Raw genomic sequence first — 16,895 nt, 5'->3', positions numbered from 1 at the left:
GTGCGCTGCAGCCAGGGCAGGGGGTGAGGATAACGCAGCTTGTCGGGGCGAGGTCACACACGAATTCTGTTGCAGCGGACTCAGATGAGGACTTTGATGAGCCAGGCTACAGAAGAAAGCTGATGGGCATATATAACAAAATACTTGGTGCATTGGGAAGCCTGCCAGAAAGCCTGCGTTCAATGTCAAGGAGCATGGAGGAGTCTGGCACCAACTTGGCACAGGGCTTTGGGCAGAGCTTGGAGTCCATCCTTTCCAGCATGGAAGTGGTGGCCAACTCCATTAGCATACTTATGGAGTAACCCATGATGCAGCGGCCGATGGCCGATGTCTCAGCTTCCATTGCAGAACAAGCAGCATTCACCAAAAGTCTGAGTGCTGCAGTGGAAGCTCAGACAGCTCTCATGCAAGCTCAGCTTGCTGCCATGCGAGCTCAGAATGCTGCCATCATGGCTGCTGATTCCAGTGTTCAAAGGGGCTTGCAGGGTGTCAGAGCAGTCCAGCAATCTGCCCTCTATGGTGCAGTCTGAAGCTGGGCCTTCTAGGCACAGAGCTGCTTGAGGATGTCCTCCAAGGCTATCTGCAGTCTCCTGCACTGAAAGTCAGCAGCCTTCCACCAGCCATGCTGCAGTACTGGGGTAGCACTGTACAGGAGCACTAGGTGCGGCACAGGCATACGGAAAACAGGCACTAAGGGAATGCACAAGCATGATTAGTTTATGTTTGTATGCAATACAGCATGATTTCATTTATAAATTTGGTTTGGAATATTTATTTTGTGGTGGCATTTTATTTTTGCATTTTGGCCAAGCGGATGATGTGATGGTCAGTGACAGAGGGAAGGTAAGGAGTGTGGGACTGTTGGTGAATGGGGAATTAGGATTGTGGTTACAGGAACTGCAATCGAATGAGTTACTCACGTAGAGCCCGGGCAGAAAGAGGCTGTCTAGGTTACCACCTCCCTTCTACTTCCTCCACTTCTGCCTCCTCCTCTTAATCCTTCCCCTTCTCCCCATTGTGCTCCTGCCCCTCATCCTCTCGCCTGATAGCTGGTGGCAAGGGCTTTCCCCTCATGATGGCAAGGTTGTGCAGCATACCACCACGAATCATGAGACTTGCTCAGCCGAGTACAGCCAGGCTCCTCCAGAGCAGTCCAGGCAGTGGAATCATTGCTTCAGCACGCTGATGGACTGCTCTATCATATTTCTTGTGGCAGCATGGCTCTCATTGTATGCATCCTGTGCATGTGTGCATGGGTTGCGAACCGATGTCATGAGCCATGTCATCAGCGGATAACCCTTGTCGCCACCCTTTGGTTTGCTGTGATGGCTGAAATGCAGCTGACACAGAGGACTGCCACAGAATGAATGCATCATGACTAGTGCCAGGATACTGGACTATGACGTACATGATGTGCTGCCTATGACAACACACCAGCTGGATATTGAAGGTGTGGAATCCCTTTCAGTTCAAGTACAGTACATGGCAGATGTGGCATGTTGCACTCACAAAGCAATGTGCGTGCAGTCAATGGCACCCTGCAACATGAGGAAGCCTGCAATCCTAGTAAACCCTCGTGCTTGCTCTGACTGCTTGTCTCTGGCAATAGAGAATGAAAGGAAGTTAGCTCTCTTTGAATAGAGAGCCTCAGTGACCTCCCTTATGGAACAGTGGACGGCAAACTGTGGGATGTTGCTAATATCTCTAGCTTCAGCCTGGTAGGAGCCAGACGCATAGAAGTTCATCATCACGGTCACCTTCACAGCCATTAGCAATGCGGTCCTTGCCCTCCTCTGAGGTTGCAGTTGAGCTTGCAGCAGTTGGCAGATTTCAGCGAGGACCTCCGTAGTGAAGCACAGACATCTCACGCACTGTCACTTACTGAGGTTCAGGCAGGAGAATAGCTCCCTAAACACCCTGGGTGGATATGGCCTCTTGTTGAGAGCCCTTCTCCCCCTCCTTCTCCTCCCTCTTTTAGCAACTTGTCTTGCATTGCATGGGGTCTGCTCATTCTCCCAGTCATGCACTATTCCAAGAGGAATGCCTACTAGTGCACCCATACAAAGTGGTGCAGGGAAAGACCTTTGTTGGGGCGGGTGACCCACTTACCTTGGTTGTCCTGGTCAAGTCATTATATTATTTCTGGCACTAAGTTACTAATTTGGAGGTTGGGGTGAGAGATAGCATTAACTGCTTCAGCCACCTCGTTCCATTGTTCTCTAATTGTAGCCTGAGATGGTCTCTTGCAAGGTTTGTCAAATACCTTCAAAGAAGACGTCCAACTCAGCATCATTGAAGTTTGATACTCTCTTTTCTGCAAGTCTCCTGTCTGCACTCACTTTTCACCTTTTCTCTGCACCTTCTCCTTTAATTTATTACAGGCCTTAAAGTGATGCAGGAGCATTGGAGTTTTCACTGCCACAGACACTGGTGCCCAATCATTGGTGGGTCGCCTGCAAGAGCCTGCCAATAATTATATAAAAGCACTGCCTCTGGGAAAGGTGGTTGGAAGTGTGCTTTCACTATACTTCCACTGATGAAAATCTAGGCTTGCATGTCGAGTGCTATTGTTACATTGCTGGGGCATCTGATTACAGCTTTGTGCATTTTGTACAGTAGAACTTAATTTATAAATATGTGATTTATGCTTTTACACATCCCCAACACTAACGCGATTAGCTCTTAATTAGGGCCTGGCAGTGCCTCATTTGATAAACATAGTGCTGTGATCCTGAATCTGACTCCAGACTGATCTTTTATTTGGTTTCAAGCTCAACACTTATCTGCTATCCCTAGCTTCCCATCCTTCATTATAGAATTTAACATTTAATGCTAACATATATCATAATGTTAAACAATCTGGGGGAGGCAATTGATTAGTAGGCCAGCTGTGTGACAGTCCCTCTGGACAAATCTGTCACACATAGTACACACATCAGTTACTCACTCAGTCTTTCCTTTGCTGTATTTCCTCCAGATATTTCTAACTCTCAGCAGTACTATTAAGTGTAATGGTATGAACTGATTCCTTAATATATTTGTAGTGGAACAGAAATTAACAGTTTAACCTTAATTGTTTTTGCTCAGGCAATTTTATTGTCTTCTGAGGGAATGGTTCCAATTGCAGTTGTACTCTCAGGCACCTTGTTCGTTATGTATGTGGATAAATAGTGATTGCCAATGGGTTATTTGACTGCAAGTGTCATCACAACCAAGTGGAATTCTCCTCTCACCCAACATTCATTCACGTGCACCTTCCATTAGGAGTCACTAGGTAGTAATCAGGGATGAGAACCGTGCCTGGTTTTACCCCTCCCAAGCACAGATAGTGTAGTGATTATGGTACTGAACTAAATGAGAGGTTATGACATTTAATTCAGTAAATGGGGTACTTTTTGGTGATAACCCCGAAAGCTGTTTGTGTGTCCAACTGGTTCACTCATGGCCAGAAGGGACCCCATGGTAAAGGCACAAAGACGCAAGGGTGAAAACAAATGGATTTTGTTGCCTGAAACTGCTGAAGGACAGTTTGTCAAATCCTTTATGAGCAGCATAGAAAAAACAAATACTTGCAAAACCCACCCTTGCTGAGATTTCAGACAAAATTTCTGGACAGTCAGAACCTGACAATTGCTCGGACAACTCACAGCTGTTTTACACAGGCGTGCGTAAGGTCTGGTGCAATGTTGCTGGAAATAATGGGATATCTGCCAAATTACATTATTCCATCATTTTCATGAATTTGCCTGTTTAGGGGCTGGCCCTTCTTCCACCCGCCCACTTCTGCTAGAATTTAGAGTACATAATTGGAGGGACAGAACTCTAGTCCTGCCTCATGACCTACCCCACTCTCCTGCATTGGAAAACTGCCAGTACTCTATAAAAAAGATTGTGGAATTTCTAGGCTATGATCTAGATTTTTGACCAGAAAATTGAAACCTTAGCACCATTTGTCCAGTAGGATGATGTAACCCATTCAAGGAAATATTTAGATCTCAGCACTATAGTTCAGAAACAACATTTTATCTTATTCAGTGCATTTTTGAAAGCTACAGAGCTGAGAGTACTTTAAATAAGTATGCTTCCATTGTTGTACTCAGCTTTATATTTCATTGTTACTCAAGAAAAGTAGAAAATCTCAAATTTCAATGCAAACTACACTGTGAACAGTGTACACACTTTTAAAAACTTGAATTGCAATTTATTCTTTTTTCAGATGTCAGATTTCAAACTGTAAAGGCTGATAACACACATAAAAGCTAATTAGCCTGAATGGCACTTGTCTATAAATTAGTTTTTCAAAATGCAGAAATGACTGTCAGTGAATTGGGGTATACAAATTTACTGCTCTGCTTAATTTCTTTCCCACTCTGGAGCAGGATTAATGTACTTAACCATTACTTGACAATGTAAGTGGCTGTTAAGATATTTGAGAGGTGAGAAATGAGCATTTTGCAAGAGAATCATGTTTGGCACTGTTTCTGTCAACAAGGCTAAAAAAAAAACAACAGAAAAACTCACCAAATGTTGATAAAATTGCAATATTAAGATCCTGGTTTCCAAAGGAGGAAATAGTTTTACAGAGTCAAAGTCAAATTAGAGAGAGAAATTGAGAGGGAAGAGGGAACAAACATGGTGAAGTGTGAGGGAATGGCATCAACGTATGATGAAAACCTAATATTGCATTGCTTTGTTATTCAGTTGCTATGGAGCACTGCAGAGCTTCAGAAACTTTACATAGCTAAAAGTGGCCGTGTCCCCTCTTCCACTATTGGAAGGGGCAGCACTTCAGTCCCACACGCATGATCTTTGGCCACCTGGTGCAGAGAGGAGGACCTCTTTGTGGGACTGCTTCTAGGCCTTGCCAAGGTGGCCATCCACAGGTCCAGGGAGCACGCAGTCGAGGGGATTGTTCGGCCCGACTGCCTGCCTCTTGGTTGTCCCTGGAGAGGGAGCATGCGGTGTCCACCGGTACGAGTGAGGCCTTTCGCTACCGGTGGGCACCAGAGGGACTGGAGTGCATAGTTGACACCTGGAATAACATTATGCTTTAATTTGCTAAGTTTCCTTGGGGGAGAAATTCAGTTGTGAGCGCCACCCGTTAACGCCTTAAGAGGGCGATAAGTGGGGTGCTAACCAACTAGCGCTCGGGCGCGGTGAGCCCTGCGCCTCTCGCGAAATTGAGCGGACATTTAGCAGCGGTGCTAAACCCTACCGCCCGCTCTCCTGTGCACGCAGATCTTGACATCATTCCAGAGTGCAACGTCCTTGGGGTGCCCCGGACCGGAAATTCAGTTGTGCCCCCCTCCTTTCCGCCTGTCGCTACCAACGACTGGTTGACTGGAACGCTTCCCAGTCGCTGTGGGGCTGGGGGGGTGCTATTTAAAGGGGGCTCTTCCTGTCTTCTGTGTGGTAGCCATTTTTGGACCACTCATTCTGAAAGAGAGAGAGAGATTTGCAGAGAGACAAAGGGAGAAAGAGAGACTTCTGCATTGAGTCAACACTGTCTGAGGTAGTTTTGGCTTCTGCCCATAACTTTGTAGTTGCTTTGCTTTTTCACCGGCATAACTTTGATTGCCCACATATTATGGGGGCTGCAATGGATGGGAACGTTGTGCTTCTCCATCACATTGAGAGGGCACAGAGATGCAGAGATAGAGTGGCAATCATGGCCGGACGGTGGAGGGCCAACAGGCGTTGGTACAGGAGACCTTACCATCTCAGGGTTTTTCAACAACAGTTCTCATACATCAATATGTCTGAGGAGCAGTGTTTGCAAAGGCTGCGATTCAGCAAGGAGGTGGTCACTGAGCTCTGCCACCTCCTCCAGCCAGATCTGCAACCTCAACTGAGGAGCAGGATGTCTCTGTCGGTGGCAGTGAAGGTAACAGTGGCTCTCAACTTTTATGCCACCGGCTCCTTTCAATCTGCTACTGGGGACATTGCCAATATCTCCCAGTTCGCGGTGCATTGCTGCATCCGCCAAGTCACAAATGCCCTCTTTAAAAGGAGACGAGAGTACATCTCTTTCCCGATGACCCCCGACAAGCAGCAAGATCGTGCAGCGGGCTTTGCAAGAATAGTGGGCTTCCCCATGGTGCAGGGCACCACTGACTGCACCCATGTGGCTTTGCGGGCACCGCAAGACAATGCCGAGGATTTCCGCAACCGAAAGGGCTTCCATTCCTTGAACGTCCAGTTGGCCTGTGACCACAGGCAGTTGATACTCGCTGTCAATGCCCAATTTCCAGGCAGCAGCCATGATGCCTTTATCCTGTGCCAGACTTCTGTGGCAGACCTTTTTGAAGCCCCGCTTCTCCCAGGAGGCTGGCTTCTCAGGGACAAGGGCTATCCTCTGTGCACTTGGCTGATGACCCCGCTCCATTCGCCCAGTACCCCTGCAGAAGAATGATAAAACGGGAGCCATCAAGCTACCAGGAACATTATTGAGCACACAATCGGCGTGCTCAAGCAACGGTTCCGCTGTCTGGACCACTCTGGAGGAGCCCTGCAGTACTCGCCTGTGCGAGTCTCCCACTTCGTTGTTGTGTGCTGCATGCTGCATAACCTGGCAATCCTCAGGACCCAGCCAATGCCAGCGGGCCTTGGAGCACCAGCAGAGGAGGAGGAGGAGGAGGAGGAGCAGCAGCACCAAGACTGGAGGGAGGCACAAAGTGCAAGGGCTGTCCGTCAAATGCTTATCGCAAGTCGCTTCTAGGCCCCCTCTGAGGGAATGGCTTCTGCCATTCAAAGAACCTGAATGGAACCATGCCGCAACCCCTAAGTCGGTCAAGGCAACAATGAGTGCAAAGAGCAAACATGCACATTTTGAATAACGACACTTCTTTATTAACAAAACTGTGTATCCTTCCCGCATGACAAAGTAATAGAAAGAAAGACACAAAGAAACAGTCAATCACATAACTGGCTCTCACCTGGAGACAATGTCCAAAACAGTAACAAAGATATGACCACGATCCTCGGTCTTCAAAAAAACAATGAACCACATTTTGCCACACCTTCTACTTTTTGCCCTTCGAGGGTGATCTGCTTCCCTTGCGAAATTGCCCCCTTCCCAACCTGCAGCTCCTCTGCACTGGGACCCCAGTGGCTGCAGCAAGGCTGGGGGAAGGCTGCTGAGTGTCAGAAACTGAGACTGCAGATGCCCTTGAGGGATGGCCTGGACCAGCTCTGGGCCTGGAGGGCCCGGCTGCTGACTGCTTCAACTCTGCATGGGCAGCAGCAGTCTGTCCTACAGGTGGAGGCAACTGCAGTGGAGAAGTGACAGTGCTGGCAGCAGGAATGCTGTCATCCTGAGTGAGGACAGCAATTCCCCGCTCGACCGACATACTGGCACTCCCACGGGGCAGCACTTCAGCATGTACAGCAATCTGTGGGAGCACAGATTGCTGGCCTGCTGCGGCACGGTGAGAGCCCCGGGGAAATCTGCCCAATCCAGTGAGGGTGGCAGCAGTTCGTGCTCGCGTGGCCTCAATCTGCGTCTGCATGAGACCACCCACTGGCTGCATTGCAGCACTTAGCATTTGCGTGGCAGACGCCTGTGCTGCACCGAAGTCCTGGACACTCCTTGCCTGTGCTGCGCCCAAGTACTGGACAGAGTCTCCTTGCCAGTGACTCAGTAGATTCGGGCATCGTTGCCACTGCAGCCATGAGCTCAGTGTGCCTTTGCTCTGCCTGGGCGCTCATTTCAGCGAGGAGCCACACCTCTTCTGCGCTCACTGTAGCAGGACTGGAGGCCATATTCTCCCTCCCGGGAGAAGGCCCCCGAGCTTCCCTACCCCCCTCGCGTTGCTGCAGCCCGCCTACCCTGGAGCTTGATCCTCATCAGACCATACCCACCCGCTTCCCTCCAGGGAAGGCATGTCCCCAGTCTGGCCATGGGCTGCCTCGGCAGAGGGTTGTGCTGATGGTCTGGCTTCCTCTTCCTCCTCGCCTTCAGATTCACTCCCAGTGGCAGCTTGAGGGCCCGCCTCCTCACCTGGTGAATCAGCATCTGAAAGCAGGGAGGTACTAGAGTGGTTTTAGCATGAGGACAGGGTGGCAGCAAGGGAGGAATGAGTGCAGCGATGTACTGATTTGGAACGAAAGTGTCAAAGGATGCTGTTGTGAGGAACAAGTGGAAGGAGAGAGGTCAAAAAGGTGATGACCTTACCTTTGCTGGCCAGAACGGGGTCGGCGTCTCCTGTGGTGACGGGGCCAAGCATCCGGCTTGCCACAATCCGGTGGACTCGCTGCTCCAGATCGGTCGGGGCTTGAAGGTGAGGCCGGCCTCCCCCAGTCCATTGCTGCTGTCTCCTATTATGTGCCAGCTTGCCCTGCAAGAAAAAGGACGGGGTCTGAGTAAAGATGCAGCCATGATCTTGGCTGAAATGCCTCCCATGGTGGAATAGCCCTTACTGTGTGCAGCCATGATCTTGACTGAAATGCCTCCCATGGTGGAATAGCCCTTACTGTGTGCAGCCATGATCTTGGCTGAAATGCCTCCCATGGTGGAATAGCCCTTACAGTGTGCAGCCATGATCTTGGCTGAATTGCCTCCCATGGTCGAATAGCCCTTACTGTGTGCAAAGTGCTGAATGTGCATGTGAGTTTCCTGAATGGGCCAAAGGTGTTGGAGGAGTGCTGGGCATTGGGGCTTTCAAGACCCTTTGGCCATGAAGCGAGGTCGAGATGGAGGGATGAAGTGGTTTCTGAAAAAGGCACTCACCCTGATGACCCGAGTGAGGTCGTTGAACTATTTCCTGCATTGCACAGGGGTCCTAGGCACCATGCTGCTGGAGGTCACTCTGTGAGCCACCTCCCTCCAAGCTTTTCGGTACTCGCTGGGCAGAGTCCTCCTGCCACTCTCCGGGTACAGGAGAGATCGCCTGCGTTCCACCGTGCCAATCAGAGCCTCCAAGGCCCCCTCGCTGAAACGCAGCGCTCACTCCCTAGCCCTCTCCATGGTCCTTGGCTGCAGGATTTGGCAACAGGTCTGTCCAGGCTGTGATTCAGGGCTCCAATGCGCAGGGTGCGGCTACAAATCAAGATCGACCCACCCCTTTAAGAGCTGACCGGCACCAGCGTGTCTGTGTGCAATCGCTAAATGACAGCACCTGCGCTGCGCTGCGCCCGCCCTCTGAGTTAGCGCCTCGCTCCTCCGGCTTAGCACATTAAGAGAGTCGTGCAGTGCCTGATTAAGCGCTGCAATCGGCTCCAGGGGCGACACAGACCAATTTCACAGTAGGTGGCGATAATTTGCACCCGGCCGAGAATTGCGCCCCAAATGGGGCGATACCGAATTTCTCCCCCCTTATGTTTTACTTATAATTTGGATTTTATTATTTATGCCCCTTTAAAAAGGGAGTACTTTTGTTATGGTAATTTAATTTCTATTGATGACACCGGTGTCATTCTAATTGGCATTTATACGAGTTAAAAGCTGCTGGGTTAAATTTGCAGAAAATGGATTTAATAGAATACAGTTTATGGCTGCAGAGCTGCTGGAATCCAGAAAAAAAACACAGTTAAAGTTGAACAAAAATCTGATAATTGTTTCTTCTCCCAAATTGAAGCCTTTTGTTGGTGACTTCAATGTGAAGTCTTTTGTTAGTGGCTTCAATGTGAAGTCTTTTGTTAGTGACTTCAATAGCAGGTGTACGGGCAAATCAAAGTAACAGAAAAGAGGGAAGTTTCAAGCTCAATCTCAATCAATGAATGATTTAGTGAACAAGAATTTCATAATTTTGCTATAAATGTAAAATAATAATGGGAAGTAAATCTGCTGTGTTGAGAAATAGTCTCAGGTCACTCTGATTGGCCTTGTATTTCCTTTCTTCATACACTGCCTGAATTGTTCTGATTCAAATATAGTTCAGTTTACTATAATATAACAAAGAGTATATCCCAAATGAATTCCAAAAAGAAAAGTCATGCTTGACCAACCTTATTGAATTCTCTGAAGAAGTAAGAGAAAGCGTAGATAAGTGTAATGTAATAGATGTAATATATTTGGATTTCCAAAAAGCCTTCAGTAGGATACCACATAGTAGACTCATGACTAGGGTTGCAAAGGGGTGGAAAGTTTCCGGTAAATTTCCGGAAATTTTCCACGGGAAGTTTAGCTTGGGAATTTTGGGAATTTTGCCCAAAAAAGCACATGCTAGCATAATATTGTTTTTTTTGTATTTCTTTCTTTTTTTTCCACAGGTCCTCTCTTAAAATTACTAACAGAGATGGAATCTTAATTGTTAAGGAATTTCTTAATCAATATATGTTTATCTTCTTACTTGGCTTGTTTTAATAATTACAAGTTTTGTGTGTGACTGTGAACAAATGTGTCCTGATTGGTTGGATGAGTGGATGAGCGATTAGCTCCCTCTATTTGTAATATTTGCATATCGAATTGTGATTGGCCTGCAGGCATCTGTAAGACTGCTATAGTTTTTTTAAGATCCAGGTTAGGGGTCCTGAGGGAAGTCATTTTGTTTTCTGCTGATGTTGTGATGATGCAGTAAGTAAATCAGACTTTATACCAAATAAACCAGTTACTTGTTGAACTCTGTTGTCCTTCAATTTAAAATATACAAAATAATACACTATTGGTGATGTAGCGTCGTGTGTGTACAGGTCATGCTTCCATCACATGGAGCATCAGCAAAAATGTACTCACCCTGTTGCAATCGTGCTGATCGACCGCAGTTCGACACAGAGATGAATGCCCTTTATTTCTCTGCATAGAACAATGCCACGTTTACCGTCGGATGTGTAGAAGCATTTTACCCCAGGCATTAAAGATGGAAAGACTGTGTACATGTGCAAACACTGTAGAAAGCCATATGTAAAGAATGCCACAAAGATGCAGCAGCATTTATCCAAATGCAACAACTTCACTCATATTACGTCTATTGGGTGCGCAGCTCATGGGCTTAACCTGCTCCTCAAGGACATCATGGGTTTGAGAACCATGGAAGCACTGTACAAGAGAGCCAAGCAAGTTGTTAAGTATGTCAGGGGAAAACAGGTAGTTGCAGCAACCTACAACTCCAAGCAAATGACAAAGAACAAGAACACCACACTGAAGCTGCCCAACAACACTAGATGGGGTGGTGTTGTCATAATGTACAACAGCCTTCTGGAGGGTAAGGAGTCGCTGCAAGAAATGGCAATATCCCAGTCTGGGGATATGGAAACCACCATCAAGAAAATACTGCTGGATGATGTGTTTTGGGAGAGAGTGGTTAGCAGCCTTAAACTACTCTCACCAGTAGCATCTGCAATTGCTCAGATTGAAGGAGATGACGCTGTCTTGTCAGATGTTCTCAGACTTTTTACTGATTTAAAAGAACAAATCAGCATTGCCCTACCCACATCCCTGCTGCTCAAAGCAGAGGAGAAGGCAATTGTTCAATTCATACAGACGCGTCAAGAATTTTGTGTCAAGCCGATTCATGCTGCAGTATACATGCTGGACCCAAAGCATGTTGGGAGACCAATACTTTCTGGAGAACAGATCAACAGCGCTTAGTGTGATTTCTACCCTCTCACACCATCTCAATCTGGATGTGGGCAAAGTTCTGGGAAGTCTGGCAAAGTTCTCTACCAAGCAAGGTCTTTGGAATGGGGATGGGATATGGGAATCATGCAAGCATATCAGTGCACATACCTGGTGGAAGGGACTTTGTGCATCTGAGGCCCTGTCACCTATTGCATCGGTGATACTCCAAATCCCACCTTCATCAGCGACCTCTGAACGAAACTGGTCACTTTTTGGGAATACGCATACAAAGGTGCGCAACAGGCTGACTAACAAGAGAGTGGAGAAACTGGTGGCTATCCGGGCGAACCTACAACTTATTGAGCCAGATACAGAAGTGTCCACCACACAGCTAGACACTGACACAGAGGAGGAAATGGACACGTCAGAGCCAGAGTCAGAGAATCAGGAGGAGCAATGAGGAGTAGAAGACTCAGAGGGACAAAATAAGGACAAATTACAGGCTAAATAAGCTGACGCTCTTTTTATTTTATTTTAGATGGGTCTTTTTTGTGGGGGTTCAATAAAGTTCAAAGTTATAACCTAAATAAAGTTTTGAAAGGCTGTTTTTATTTGTATGGAACAGTGGCCTAGAAATTGGGTTTTGGCGCAGCGACGGCTTTAGCGCCGGAAGTTAGTGCCGGAGCTAAGTCGCGCTGGGCGGGCCAAAAATTCACTACTTCTGCGCCCAAACGGCTGCCGGCGCTGCTGAAAGCTGTTAGCACCTGAAAACTGGCGCTATGCGCTGAATTTCGGCGCTATTCCGGCGCTGCGGCGCCCGCTGCGGTGCGGCAGGTTCGGGAAGTGCAGGCCTCCTCCTTCCCTTAAGGAGGAGCTGCCTGCACCCGGCCGCGGCCCGCGATAATCTTTTTAAAAATGAGCCCGGCACCTCGGACAAGTGCCGGGCTTGCTTCTGTTCCGGGGGGGGGGGGGGAAGTCCGGGGAGGGAGCTGCGGCCAGGCGGGCGGCGGGAAAGCGGCCGGCCGCCGCGGGGCCTTTAATGCGCCGGCGCAACGTTCTGTAAGGCACCTCTGCCAGAACGTTGCTTGCGGCTGCCACGGGCGAGGCGGCCGCAACTCAATTTCCGAGTTCGGGCGGGTTACCATGGCAACCGGGACGCTGCACACACCGATGACGTCATCGGTGCCGGCGCAGCGCTACCGGCCTAACGCCGATTTAGGGCCCCTGTCAATTTCAAAACTGGCCATAACTTCGCCGCTAGGCCCTCTAGCGCCTCAAAAGCGGCGCTAAGGCCAGTGAATTTCTAGGCCAGTATGTCTATTTTGACGACAAAGATAATATAAGGGTCAGAGACAAAAACCATCAGTGTGCAAAAAAACTCAAAATTCCCATAAATTCCCATAAATTCCCCAAATTCCCATAAATTCCCGAAAATTCCCATGGAAAGTTTCCTCTTTTAAAAATTCCCAGAATTTTGCAACCCTACTCATGACTAAGGTCAGAACAGGTGGAATCAGGGGACAAGTAGCAGAATGGATAGCAAGCTGGCTACAAAAGAGAAAACAGAGAGTAGGAATTAAAGGTCATTACTCAGATTGACAAATGGTGGGAAGTGGTGCTCCACAAGAATTGGTGCTGTGACCACTGTTCTTCAGCATTTACTAGGCAATCGGAAGCACAATTTCAAAATTTGTGGATGACACCAAATTGGGAGGTGTAGTTAATACAAAGTAGGACTGTGACAAAATACAGGAAGACATTAATAAACTTACAGAATGGGCATATAATTGGCAAATGAACTTTAACATAGATAAGTGTGAGGTAGTACATTTTAATAGGAAGAATAAGGAGATCACATACTCCTTGGAAAATAAAGGGGAAATTTTAACATTTTGACACTCTGGGAGCAGGGGAGACTGGTAGTGTGCGGGAAACCCAGAAGTCTGGGTTTCCCCGCATGCTGTGGAGATTTAACATTGTATGTCTTTCATCACTGATAGGTTCTCTGCTCGGAGGTAAGCCTGCTTCACAGGTTTGGCTTCCAGTCGGGCAGGAAATGCTGGAGAAGAGGCTGCAGGACCAGATAGATCCGATCCCCGATCCCAGAGGGGCCTGATCCCAAAGAGGGTCCGATTCCAAGGGGCTTCTAATCCCTGACCCCAGGGGGGTCCAATCCCAGGGCGGGTTCGATTCCGGGAGTGGGTGTCTGAACCCCAATCCCGGGGGGGTGGGTCTGAACCTGGGGTGGGGGACAGGGAGGTTTGTATGGGGGGCCTGATGATAGGGGAGTTGGGGGACTGGGAGGAAGCACTCCTGTTCCTCCTAGCCTAGATGGAGTGCTTCCCGAGACCCGGGAAACCTGGCCGGCCACAATTAAACCTGCAATGTTGGTTAAATCTGAGGATTCCACCATTATTAACATATTTAAAATGCCAAACTGCCTCTGTAGGGGGTAGCGGGTGGCGCGTGCGCCCAGTCAGTTATGCCCCTGACTGTTGATGAGTGGTTCGAATCGCTCTCATGCCCCTGGGTTCTAGACATCGGACTTAGGTACAGGCGGCGATACAGAAAGACTTGACTAGACAGGTGTTTCGGTGTAAGAAAACCAAGATTTTATTAAAACAGGAACGAAAACACAGTCTTATGAGAAAAATTACTGGTAGAGAACACAATTACAGGCATGTAACACTACAACTGTTGTAGGGGGGCTTCTTTTAACTGATTTAAGGTAATTTACCTGGTCTTGCAGCCGTTGCCTGCACTCTGACCAATTCCAATCTTTTACCTGGTTTACGGTAATTCACCTGGTCAGGCAGCCTGCTGCTACATTGTAAGCCAATTTCCAATAAACCAATTTTCAAACAGCAGTTTCAAATCGCTACCCCACCTTCCAGTTCTGACTGAAGGACTTATAATGAATGATATTAAAATGGACAAATGGCCTGGATGAGAGAAAAATCAAGCTTTATTAACTAAAAGAAACTACAATCAAATATAAAACTATACCACACGAACACAGTAATTACAGTAAAATTCCTTAAATGGAGGAAGGCAGATGGCAAAAATGAGGGGTAAGTGGCTACAATGTTAATTTAACAATCTTAGCAATACCCCCTTAATTACCACCACTAACTCCTTACTAGGTTGCCTTGCTGAGGAGTCAGAAACCCTGCTCACCTGTGGTCCAGCGAAGTAAGAGTTAAGAGAGAGATAGCTTCTCAGGAGCTATCTTTATACCTGGAAAAGTCTGTCTGCAAAATTCAAGCCCAAAGTTCCAATACACAAGAGAAACGCTGATGATTGGTTGATTCAAAGTGGTTGGAATGGGTTAATGCGTCTGCACTGTGGGGCCGAAATGTTCCCGCCCACATCCGGAGCTCACCTGGGCTAAAACAAAAGGGAATGCAACTGCCCTATTGTCCAGAATGATGGGTGCTTCAAAAACCCATTCAATTCCTAAACTGTTGCATAAAAATCCATCCCATGGTTTCAGTATCTCATTGTCTGTGAGTGCTTTGAATGGCTGTGTAAACAGAAGCAGTTTCAATCGATTGTCCTGTGGTTAGTCTCAAGTGGGCTAATCTCTTATGTCAATAAGCAACTTCAAGTGCTTCTGAGAGGGAATCTCCCTGGTTTGATTGACAGGTCTGACTGCCACTGTATCCTCCCACTTTTTCACACAGACAACTCGAGCTGCTTTTTTTCAAGCCCCATTCTTCTTGGCACATTCTTTCTGTGGCCATTTTAAAACCTTTTGTGATTGCCCAAACTCCAGGGAACGATTTTATTAATAAAAGTACTGTCTTAAGGTGTGTGAATATTTTCCACAGAGCTCCAAGACTCCAGTGTTGTCCACGTTCTTTCCATCTCAGAACAATCTTTTGTGGTTCTAGGCACATTTTAAAACATTGTAGACAAGTCACATCACCCAATTCTTCGTCCACGATGTGGAGCAATATTTTCAATCTTCAGGGAAAAATAGGGGAATTTTACGAAACCCCTACACTATTCTTATACAGGGAATGGGGAACACATGGCACATCGAGGGAAAAGCAATTACATTAATAATCCCCTTATCCTTATCCCACCCCTATACTTAACTAGATTAAGCTATGAGGGGCCAGGAATTCATGCTCACCAATCAAAAGCAAAACTTGTTGGTTTAGCAATCGCGATTTTGAGGTCTGGGCAGCTGAACTTTGGGGTACCCCGTTGCCACGTGGTCTCAGGGCACGGTGCTGGAGCTGCTGCTGCAACATACCTTTCTTCTCCTCAGCTGCCATCATCGTCTCGTCATGATGGGTTCTCTTCTCCTTCTCCCTCGGGCAGTCGTCAGCGGTAACGTTGCGTCAATGCGACGATTAGCAGTTTTTACTGTTTAGATATTACTACACAAGCGTCAAACGCCAGTATATTCGTTGTGGCATGGACACCTGTGTTAAAGTGTTCAACAAGGGCTTGCCAGCTTAATTGCAGGGTTGGTCCAACCAACTTAGTCTCACTGCCCTCAGATACTTTCTTCCCCGAGCGTCAGCTTATGACTCAGCGCTCGGGTTTTTTAATTAATACATCTTCTGCTGCCCTTCTCTGCTCCTGTCGGGTCTACCTTACTCTTTGTCTCGGTTCATCTCACCTCGTTTCCTTTGTCCTTTCTCATGGCCTGGGTGTCCTGGGTGACTTTGGACTCGGGTCTCGTTCCCCTCCCCTGCTATTGGTATGGATGTCCTGGGTTGCAACTTAATGCGGGGAGCGAGAAGAGAACCCACCACGAGGCCCGGGCTCGAGTGCGAGCAGCGGTAGCCCAAGACCAGACGAGAGGTCAGAGTCAGGAGGAGAGAGCCAGCAGCGCCAGATTGCTACTAAGGGCCTACAGTTATACTCCTTTCGATGGCCCCTTATCTGTGCACCAAATCAGGTTAGCCCATTGTTTCAATTTTGGCAGGCTGTTTTAAATGATTGTACCAATCTAAAATAACTGTTTTTAGATGGCCGTTTATCGCACCTAATGGCCGGGCTGTATTGTCATTAATGCATTCTAATCGGCCTGTCCAGCTTTGATGGCTTCCTTAAGCTGTTTCCGATTATTTATGCGGACAAACTAATGGCCTCCTGTTTAGGCCTAACTGGGTTGATCTGTTCCCATTTGACGAAAATGCATATTCAATTGTTTGCTTAGCTGCCTGGCCCTCCAAACACAAAAGTCCTTTTCACAGAAATGCATTTTAAGGTTCGATTTCCCAAAGGTGCTTGTTCTGAGCTGCAGAGTCCAGGCTTTTAAAATCTTACAGGCTTTTGGTCACGAGGTGCGGACGCCATCTTTGGGTACCCTTTTTAAATTGTCCATAGAGTCCCTTTTATTAATAACTTGGGGAAATGTGGAAATTTTGCAAATCCTACA

This window comes from Somniosus microcephalus, chromosome 10 (genome assembly GCF_052327205.1).
Source record: "Somniosus microcephalus isolate GS21.2 chromosome 10, FLI_Smic_1.0, whole genome shotgun sequence".
Lineage (NCBI taxonomy): Eukaryota > Metazoa > Chordata > Chondrichthyes > Squaliformes > Somniosidae > Somniosus > Somniosus microcephalus.
Note: the sequence above shows the minus strand (reverse complement) of the source record.